Source organism: Hermetia illucens, chromosome 7 (assembly GCF_905115235.1).
Source record: "Hermetia illucens chromosome 7, iHerIll2.2.curated.20191125, whole genome shotgun sequence".
Lineage (NCBI taxonomy): Eukaryota > Metazoa > Arthropoda > Insecta > Diptera > Stratiomyidae > Hermetia > Hermetia illucens.
This window is the reverse complement of record NC_051855.1, coordinates 6,246,687-6,257,560: the sequence shown is the minus strand read 5'-3', so window position 1 is coordinate 6,257,560 and position 10,874 is coordinate 6,246,687. Positions and strand designations below refer to the sequence as shown.

At 47.6% G+C, this 10,874-nt stretch overlaps 1 long non-coding RNA gene across 1 annotated transcript in view; it reads right to left on the bottom strand.

Moving 5' to 3' along the window:
- Positions 1 to 256: 256 nt before the first annotated feature.
- The window catches only part of LOC119660908, a 286,152-nt gene continuing 275,534 nt past the window's right edge, over positions 257 to 10,874 (bottom strand). The window contains exon 3 of the long non-coding RNA XR_005250496.1: positions 257 to 437. This is a non-coding gene — a long non-coding RNA (uncharacterized LOC119660908). The remainder of the gene's footprint in view (positions 438 to 10,874) is intronic.

Genomic DNA, 10,874 nt, shown 5'->3' with positions numbered 1-10,874 from the left:
GACGTCTCTTTTCCAATACTATTTCCTTCTATTCATTTTTTTCTTATCTAATTTTTACAGAAAAAAAAGGCCAAGCAGCAAAGGAAAGCACACCATGAAAGAAAACCCGAAAATTAGATTTTTTTTTCTGTTTATTTAGCTCAAGCATTCGCACTACAAGCATCAATGCTCGTACTATAGCTGGCTGGGCTCAAAAGTTCAAGTCAGTTAGTGAGTCCAGTCATTAAATTGCTGTAATGAAGCTTAATAAGGCTTGTTTTTTGGATTATTATTTATATTTTCATTTGCAGGTCTTTTATCGACCGTTATTTAATAATTTTTTAATAGGAGGTCGATGGAGGAGATGATATCGTCTCATTAGTTCCAGCCACTTCTTCCGCTCCCCACGGGCTTTTCATAGTCTTGCGGAAAAAGAGCTTTTCCTTCCTCCTCTCCCCCTGGAAAAAAAAAATCATAAATCGTTTAGAAAATCGACATTGTCGGGAAATTGATCGTGGATTGAAATGGTATTAAATCTTATGTGTATCAGTAAGAAACTATCTTTTTGTAGCTAGTTTAGGTTGTCTGCGGATAATGCACGTGTGGATTTAATTTTTAGATACTTCCACAACTCCACATCTTCAGCACAACTTTTTTCCTCTACTAGCCTACTCACCACCGCTCCAAATTGTAGTTCCATTGATATAAAAATACCCGCGAAGTTAGGTTACAGTGAAAAATCTTGATTGATGAAAAGATTCAGTAGCGAATTAATATTCGATTAGAATTTACGCAAAAAGAATATGTGAATGAATGGAGAGGTGAAGAGTGAAAAAAGTTAATGCGGTGTCTATGTATGTTTGTGGCTTAGAAGATATGAGAAACAGCTTCTGAATGACTGGGGCCATTATTTTATAAGAATTCCAGAAAAAGATACAACAAAAAAAGATAGCTGGGAATAAGATTAAGAGTTCATTTATCGATTCCGAAAGATGCGGATATATGTTTTATGTTACGTCTAATTATCTTGGTACTCATTTGAATCTGTATCTTCTTTCCCCACCACGTTTTAATGGTAACTGAGACGCCCGTTTGATAGCTAATGTAAGATGTATCTTCACATGAATCGGTAATTTGATATGGTTAAGTGAATATGCGATATACATGGGAATATGCCCGCGAAAACGATCAAAACTCTGGCACCATGGACTCATTATTTGCCCTGCGAGAACAGTCTTTGTAAAATGTACCGACAAAAAGATTTACGACCCCCTCAGTAGGCGCAACTACCTCATCGATACTGTTGCGGAGGTTTCGGTTCCTCCCGTACCTCGGCAACATCAACTTTTCCCAATTCCTCCCGCATAAACACATACGGGTATAGGCAAGTGGGCGTGAGTCTTGGCTTACGTAGGACGTTTACGTGGCGTTTCATCCTGGCGGTTGTCAGCTTCCCCATATTAGGCGCAGACTTCTTGTGTCACTATGGGTTGCTGGTGGACCTGCAAAATAAGTCCCTTATAGACCCCACGACCAACCTTAATTCGTCGGGACAAATGGTATCTCACCCAGGCAATAATCTTTCCGTTCTTTTAGAAGACATTACCGACTCTCGTGTGCGGGCACTTCTCCAAAAGTTCAGTCAGATTACTACCGAGTGTAGTCTCTCCAAACCAGTGAAGCACAATGTGCAGCACCACATTATCACTACTGGTTCCCCGATCTTCTCGAAGGTTCGTCCTCTACCATCCGGAAAGAGTTTGAACAACTCGCTCAACAGGGTATCTGCAGGCCCTCAAACAGCTGTTGGTCTTCCCCACTGCATATGGTCCCTAAGCCAAACGGCGAATGGCGCCCATGTGGTGACTACAGAAGGCTAAATGCACAGACTGTTCCTGACCGCTATCCAATTCCACTCATCCACGACTTTGCGCATCACCTCGCGAATTGCCGCATCTTTTCGACCTTGGACTTAACCAAGGCTTATCACCAAATCCCAGTAGCTCCTGAAGACATTCCAAAGACGGCAATTTGCACACCCTTTGGACTCTTCGAGTTCACCCGAATGACTTTCGGATTGTGCAATGCGGCGCAAACCTTTCAAAGGTTCATTCACTCAGTCCTGCGAAACCTTGACTTCTGTTTCGTATATTTGGATGATGTTTTGGTCACTTCTTCCACTGAGTCTGAGCGCTTAGCCCATCTCGAGTGCATTTTTCAACGTCTCCTTGAGGCCGGTTTAGTCCTAAACAGACAAGGTGCAAGCGATAACAAGCTTCCCGCGTCCAAAGACATTGAAGGAGTTGAGGAGGTTCTTGGGCATGCTAAACTTCTACCGTCGTTTCCTGCCCAAGGCCGCCCATCACCAGTCCATTTTGAACGCGTACTTGTCTGGCCTCAAAACTAAGGACACACGAGAGATTGTGTGGTCTGAAGAGGCTATCCGCGTGTTCGATTTTCGCGTTCGCATTCCCTCTACAAGATGCACCCGTAGCCGTTTTTGTTGATGCCTCTGACATCGCAGTAGGTGCTGCCCTTCACCAAAGGTGGATCAAGTTTGGCAGCCGTTGTGCTTCTTCTCGAAGCAGTTGAATTCCGCTCAACGGAACTACAGTACCTACGATCACGAACTGCTCGCCGCGTACTTGAGCATCAAATACTTCCGTTTCTCCCTAAAAGGCAGGCCGTTCACACTGTTCGCGGACCACAAGCCTGTCAGGTATGCTTTGAAACAGAAGCCCAACAAAGCGTCCCCTCGTCAGTTTCGGCACCTGAGCTTTATAAGCCAGTTTACGTCAGACATCCAGCACGTGTCCGGCAAGGACAACATAGTTGCTGACGTTTTGTCTCGTGTCTCCGAGGTTAACATCTCCGCCTCACTCGATTTCTCGGCTATTGCCAAGGCGCAGGAGGATGACGCAGCACTTCAGAGCCTCAAATCCAACCCCAAATACAAATTTCGGGAGTTGCCCATCTTCGGCTCAAACCTCTCTCTCTGCTGCGAAGACTCGGAAAAGGGACCTCGGCCATACATTCCGGCCACCTTTCGCAAGGAAGTGTTCCACGCAGTTCACGACTTAGCGCATCCAGGCATCAGGACAACAAATCGGCTAGTCACCGAGAAATACTTCTGGCCCTCTATGAATAAGGATGTCAATTCCTGGGCCAGAGAGTGCATCGCATGCCAGAAGTGTAAAGTCTCCAGGCATGTAAGGAAAGAAGTGGGCTCATTCCCCCGCACTACCAAGCGGTTCCACAAAATACACCTCGACATAGTAGGACCTTTGCGAGACTCGCACGGTTATAGGTATTGTCTCGCAATCATCGATAGGTTTACCCGGTGGCCTGAGGCAATACCTCTGAAAGACATTACGACGCAATCATGTGCCGAAGCCTTCTGTCGAGAGTGGATACCTCGCTTTGGCGTCCCTGCAGTGGTCATCACTGACCAGGGAATGCAATTTGAGTCCACCCTTTTCTCCGAGTTAGGCAAACTACTTGGTTTTAAACGCCAGCGGACTACTGCATACCACCCGCAATCCAATGGGATGCTAGAACGTTGGCACCGGACGCTGAAAGCCGCCATTATGGCACGCGACGATCCGTCCTGGTCCCAAGTTTTGCCTCTCGTCCTACTCGGCCTACGTACAACCCGGCGAGAGGAATTTGCCGCCAGCCCCGCGGAGCTGGTATACGGGGAGAGCCCGAGACTCCCAAGCGATCTGGTCTTCGACAAGAGATCGGGTCTCACAGAGTCGGGGTTGGTGCGAAATACGAAACTATGGACTCAATTGAAACCTTGGCCCTATGAGAATATTCCGTATAAAAGCCATTACTATACACCGGATTAAAGATACACCTTTAACTTTGTATAGTACGAAACAACCGCACTTTCGGCTGAGAAGAAGTCGCGGCTAAAGGATACATAATCCAGTTAGTCATTAAACAAGTCGTGAAACCGAAAGCTGGGTGTTTCAGGTACGAAAGGTTTTGTGTATTTCGGCGAGCATTTCTCCAATTAGTACGTAGCAGGATTATGCGCTATGTTGTAGCCTACATTGATGCAAAATTCCGTGGTGCTAGGATGAACCTAAGGGGACCTCCCCATCTTTCCCACAAATATTAAAATTTAGACTGACATTGAAAAGTACTAATTGAGACCTCTCATTTGATACCCCAACATAATTATATTAGGTGAAAATAAAATTTACACACCCCTTTTGCATGTATGGGGACCTCCCCTTAAATTCAACTTAGAAGGATGTCAGCGTTCACAACTCACCTTCCTTCCACAGAATTTTGCGTCAATTGCTGTAACTATTTTCAAGAAAAATGCGTGTGACGCGATCTTCTCGAGGGAGAACGAGACTCTTCTTTCTTGGCCGGCCAACTCTAAAACCCACAAGGTTGACAGATTCCCCGGACGCACAGCAAGACAAGCTACTCAATGACGTCAAACTCGGCGACCGACGACCCTCGCAACCGCTACTCTACATGCGCTCACTTCCCGACACCTGCATAGCAGACGACTCATTAGGGTTAAATGGCTGGACCTCTACCGCAGCAAACTACGAAGAATGCTGCTCCTCATCAGAAATCAAACGCTGGGCGAACTCGCAGTCGTTGCCGATGAGATGCCTCAGGTTAGCCCGAGTGTCTGCGCTACGTACACATCACGCTCACGTCTAAACCCTCCCCCCTAACCCTCAACCAAACTGGGCGTCGTCCAGCCTATCGGTAGACCACGTAACCGAGGAGTGGTCGGCCATACGATTTGCACGGCCCACCTCATCACGCTCACCTGTGGTCTTCTGCAGAAACCACGGAACTTCAGTCACAGGGGGCGCTGTGAATGACGAGCGCTCCAAAATCAGCGTAACCGCTCAGCAAATCCGGGACCGAACTCCAGTACAGCATATTGCTGGTATCACAACAAACATGGCACTCTAGCTATACGCTGTAGGAAACCCTGCAGTTTTCTTGCGCAAAACTCTCCCTGCTCACAGACAAGCTAGACTCGCCGGCGCTGTACACTGCGATCATCGCTATCGAAGCATCGGAAAAACGGTTTTACGTCTCCGAGTGCAGCCCAAAGATATGCTTACTAGTCGATTCAGACTCTTCTCTCTCCATCGCCCGGAACCGGTACCGCTTTAAAAGCAGAGTCTGACACTACATGCCGCCAACGGGATACCCATTTCGACCGACGGCACCCAGCAACTAACTATGGATCTCGAACTACGCCGACCCTTGCACTGTCCGTTCACCATCGCCAACGTGCAGACAGCCGAGTTGGGACTCGATGTATTTTGTCACCACGGACTTCTCATCGACCTGCGCCATAGATGTTTACTGGATGGGCTTACTAGCCTCTCCACGGCGTGCACTATTCGATTGCCTCCATCAGCGCGGCGTCATCCGACCATCGTCAAGCCAGTGGGTTAACCCCCTTCATCGAGAACCTGAGGCTCCCGGTAAGTGGCGGGCCGCAGAAGACTATCGCCAACTCATCGCGCATTCTCGACCGGATCGAGCTCGACCTTCTACAGGATGTCAATGGTTCGGTTTTCGCGGTTATCAACCTAGAGAAAGCCTTCCATCAGATCCCGTTGAACCCTGATAACATCTGCAAGACCGCGGTAACTACACCCTTAAGATTTTTGAGTTTCTTAGCATTCCACTGGGTCTGAAGAACGCCTCGCAGACTATGAAGAGCGCCATGAACTACTTTCTGAGAAAGCACGCTTTCGTTCGGGCCTACCAGGGCGACGTCTGGGTAATTTCCGACAGTCACGAACAGCATGAACGTAACCTTAGTCAGTTCTTCGAAACGCTGTGCCAAGCCAAGTTCCAGATCAACAGGGGTAAGTGCTAGGTTGGTCTCGCAGAAATGCTTTCCGCCGGATTTTCTGTTAACAGCGAAGTGTTCCGGACATCACCACCGAACTCATCGGAGCTTAGGCGCTTCCTCGGTATGGTCAATTATTACCGGCATTGCATCCCACACGACGCTCAGTGCACCTCTCTTTGAGCTACTAAAAGGACACAATACCAAACGGTCCAAGGTAAACTGGATATGCCAACGCCACTTTCAAACGGTGTAAAAGAAGCATAGCATCCGCAGCAACCACGGCCCTTCTCGAGCCTTGCCAACCGTCGGCCCTCCAGGCCGACGCCTCGAACACATCAACGCCATCTGGGTCCCCCTGGGTTTGTTTTCGAAGAAATTATCGGCATCCGAGCAGCGATACTCAACGTACCACTGCAAGCTTTTGGTAGTCTTTACGACCATTAGGTACTTCCAGCGCATTCTTGAAGGGCAGTGTTTCGTCATTCACACCCATTAGCATTCGGTCACCTTCGGACCTTAATTCCAAAGCAACGCTCTGACAAGGCTTTGCTTAGGCAGAGTAGGTAACTGGATTTTATCAGTTGGTTCAATGCGCGCCTCCAGTACACGCCAGGCGTGGACAACGTGGTCACCGATGCTTTCTCACGGCTTGAAACGGTCTGTGTGGCCACAGCGATATTTGTGAAGAACATTAGCGAGGTCCAGACCAAGGACATTCAGCTTCCTCACATGCCGGCCAGTTCTCGCCCAAATTGCATTGGTTCAACCTCGACGACAAGGTGGCCTACTATGCGGAGCTTAGTGGTAACATCAAGCCGTACCTGTCGCCAAGCTTTCGATACGGCACACACCGCTCCTCATCCAAGCAGACACGCCACCGCCAAGAAGGTTGCGCTTAAGTTCTTCTAGCCTAGTTTGGGTAAGGACATCTTCGGATGAATGACCGCTCATGGTTTTAGCATTGCGCTTCAAAAAAATAAATAGTCAACAGCCCTGCATTGACCTTTGTCGGTCGCGTCCCCCTATCGCGCTCTCAGAACCCGATGTGATGGTGAATGCGGGAGGGATCACCGTTACCCTCCTTGCTAAGGGACGTAAAACTACACTACAAACTACAAACGCAAGGAAGAACACACAAGGCAGGTGGTTCCTCGTGAAACCTAAGGCAAAGCCCGAAGCAAAGGGTCGCGGAAGCTAATATGCCCTTCCCCGATGAACGACAACAGCTTCCCCATGGTGCCTAAAATATAGATAGGATGATCGAAGAGGGTATGCCAAGTAACTTTTACGGTATTGGTGGAAAAAACAATGCCAGCCTAGAGGCAATAGAGGGGGTTGAAAAAAGTCTTGGTAAACAATAGCTTTGGAGTTTTTCATACTCCATCTTTAGCTGCAGCTTCGTATTCGTGAAAATGGAAAATGAAGGTCTTCGAAATCATCAATAAACCCCGATTTCTAAATTTTCCTCATTTATCATCTTCCTCCTCCCTCCCATTGACAAAATGTGTTTTTTCCTCATCTGAAATGATTATAGCGAAATCAAACGCTCATTATAATTCCCTGGCAAAAAGGAAACTTATACATTGAAGTCTACTCCTTCGTCCTTGCAACTATACGTTTCCATTCAGAGCATGCAATTTCCCCACATCGCACCAATATATATGTATATCATATTCCTACACATAGCATTAAAAAAACAGCAGCCTGCACCCCTAATGGAATAGAGCCATTGCGAAATACCTTCTCAAATTTCTTATGACAAAAATTTCATAAGGGAGTGAATTTTCTGTGCTGATAGGGGAAGAAATAAGCGGCGGTTGGTGCAGGAAAATTTGAATGAAAATTTGAAGGGAAAAAAATGGGTGACCGGATAATTTAAGAATATAGCGGGCTTTGTAGCTTGGGGAGGAGAGTCTGAAATGTCTGAAATGAATAGTTTGAACCTAAAGGTCTTAAACCTCTCTCTTTGATACAGTGGTCAAACCACCGAATTTAATGTTCCTGTCATCGAAGGCGCCTCTTCAACAGCCTGGTTCGGAGTCACTTACGTATTGTGCTGGAGGATAGCAACAACGCTACCAGAAGAATGGCGCCGGGGTGTGCATTAATGCTGGGGCCAGACTGTCTGAGATTGTCATCGTGCATCTCCTGGACGATATAGGAGAACAAAAGGGGATTTATCCCCTGCTTCGATTCCTCTCAAGTGGTCCGTAAGTTACATGCTATAGCAAGCATGGACCAGTTCTGCACGGTCTTCCTCCGTTCGTGCGTCGTCAAGATCAGCGACGCCTAAGAGGGCGCAGAGTTTAAAGTCATTCCATATGACGAGATGCCAAGAAACCGATCGCTCGCGTCTGGTTGTCGAACATCCGTATGAATGTCCTCTGTCCTCTGTCCTCTGTCCTCTGTCCTCTGTCCTCTGTCCTCTGTCCTCTGTCCTCTGTAATCTGTCCTCTGTCCTCTGTCCTCTGTCTTCTGTCCTCTGTCCTCTGTCCTCTGTCCTCTGTCCTCTGTCCTCTGTCCTCTGTCCTCTGTCCTCTGTCCTCTGTTCTCTGTCCTCTGTCCTCTGTCCTCAGTCCTCAGTCCTCAGTCCTCAGTCCTCAGTCCTCAGTCGTCAGTCGTCAGTCGTCAGTCGTCAGTCCTCAGTCCTCAGTTCTCAGTCCTCAGTCCTCAGTCCTCAGTCCTCAGTCCTCAGTCCTCAATCCTCAGTCCACAGTCCTCAGTCCTCAGTCCTCAGTCCTCAGTCCTCAGTCCTCAGTCCTCAGTTCTCAGTCCTCAGTCCTCAGTCCTCAGTCCTCAGTCCTTAGTCGTCAGTCGTTAGTCGTCAGTCGTCAGTTGTCAGTCGTCAGTCGTCAGTCGTCAGTCGTCAGTCCTCTGTCCTCTGTCCTCTGTCCTTTGTCCTCTGTCCTCCTCTCTTCTCCTCTGGAGAAGGAACCCCAGGTCAACAGCCAACTTTTTCTGCTCTTCAGCTAACGGGTGCCTTATACAAGCGGATCATGCTAAAGGTACCGCAAATAAGTCTGCGCTCGAAGTGCGCCTCAGCTTATCTGCTGGTCTTCCTCCTAGAGGAAGATATCAACGATGCACCAATACAGAAGTCCTGGATGGGAGAAGATGGAACCATTAAAGGAATCCAAAGCGAACATTACAATTTAACTTGTATCCTCGACAAGAAGTGCCTGCAGGCTTTTCATTGTCTGGACCTGAGTTTCAGTGACCTAGTCGCAGCTACACTGGAGCGGAGAACATTCCAAAGTGTACATTCCTTCACTTACATGGCTCACGGCCGACCAACTCAGCCAGAAGAACTGGAAGATGTGATGTCCCCCATTGCAATAAAGAAGGCCAACCTGTTAATAGGCGGCGACGCCAATGTAAGGTGGTGGGGCAGTTCGCAAATCAACCAACCAAAGGTGAGTCATTCTTTGATTTTATCGGTGTGTAACAGGAGCAGTTCACTAACCTTCCATTTTCCCAGCTCAGAGAACTGTGGTGGTTGGGAAATCACCTTGAAATCCCCCTACTAATCGGCAATGGGGTTCTTAGGGTGGAAAACTGGAAAGTGTCTGACCACAAGTCCATATCAAATTACAGTTGGTAATTTTCAGTCTAGATCTCGCTGCAAAGATCTCCAACTCTTCTAGAAATCCCAGGAGGATTGATTGGAAGAAGTTGGTAAGCTTGGCACGACAGACAAATTGCAACCAAAAATCGAGGTTCTGAAAAAGGCATTCGAAACCTCCTTTAGATACTCGTAGCCCGCTAAATACAGCAAGAAGATATTGCCGTGGTAGTGTTGATCTGTTTAGTCTCAGGAAACTGACCAGGGAGGTCTTCCACATTTACTACAGGCACAAATATTGGCAATCTTACAAGGACTACCTGAAGAAGTAGAAGTCAGCCACGAAAACCAAAAAGAGGCAGTCCTGGGAGTATTGAAAGCACCAGCAACCAGCAGAAACATTGGAGCCCATCCTTTCTTAAAAAGTCGGAAGGCTCCCACGGTCAATCTTCTGGTGAACCTTTAGAGCTGCTAGTTCAGACGCATTTCCCCGCAAGTGAAAAGGACTGTGAGTCAGAGCCTTGCTTGGAGGCTATGCCACACCATACGATTAGCTGGTCTAAAAATAGCTTCTCCAGTTGGCATAATACCAGTCATACTACAGAAATAACACGCAGGCAACGGGCAGGCGCAGCCTTCAGTTCACGGGGAACTTTCAACCAATCAGCGCCACCTCTTTTGTATTGAAGATCCTCGTGCGCGCTCTGGACGTCCACCTAAAGATAGTTATGGAGAGAACACCTTCCTCTAAGTCCCAACACCCCTACCTCAAAGGCATATCCACAGAAATCGCTCTCCACGAGGTAATTGATGTGGTTGAGCAGTCACTACGGAACAATCATTATTCTCCAGCTGCCTTCCTAGATCAGAGGTAGCCTTCAATAAAGCTAGTACCGCCACCATGAAGAAGGTCTCAATATAGCATTGGAGCGGTAAGTTATTCATTGGATCAAATCCAGGCTAAGAACTCGGGTGACCCAGTCTAATTTAGGAGATGGCCCTGCTCAGAGCTGTGATCGGAAGTACGCCCCAGGGTGGCGCCATTCGGTTCTGGTCTCTGGTCTATTGTAATGGAAGAAATTGTACGCATATTGGACAGGAGCGGGCTGAAGGTGGTGGCGTATGCTGATGACTTGGTGATATTGTTCTCAGTGCTGTTTTCCTCTATTATCCTTTCCTCATGTTAGAGGCGTAGAGGAAGGTGTGCCTATGGAGTGCAAGAGAATGTCCAACCAAAACGGAGCTTATGCGTTTTTCCAGAAAGGGTTCGCAATTCCTGCGCCTAAATGAATGAAGATTGACTCATACCTTCAATGTCAAGTACCTGGGTGTAAACCTGGACCCTAATCTAAATTGGAGATTCAACATAGAAATGAGGGTAAAGAAAGCCTGTATAGGCTTCTACGTTTGCAAGAGGACTTTTGTAAGGGCATTTCAGGGACGCAGGAAGAGCTGACTGCATTTGGGCGCAGCACCAAAATG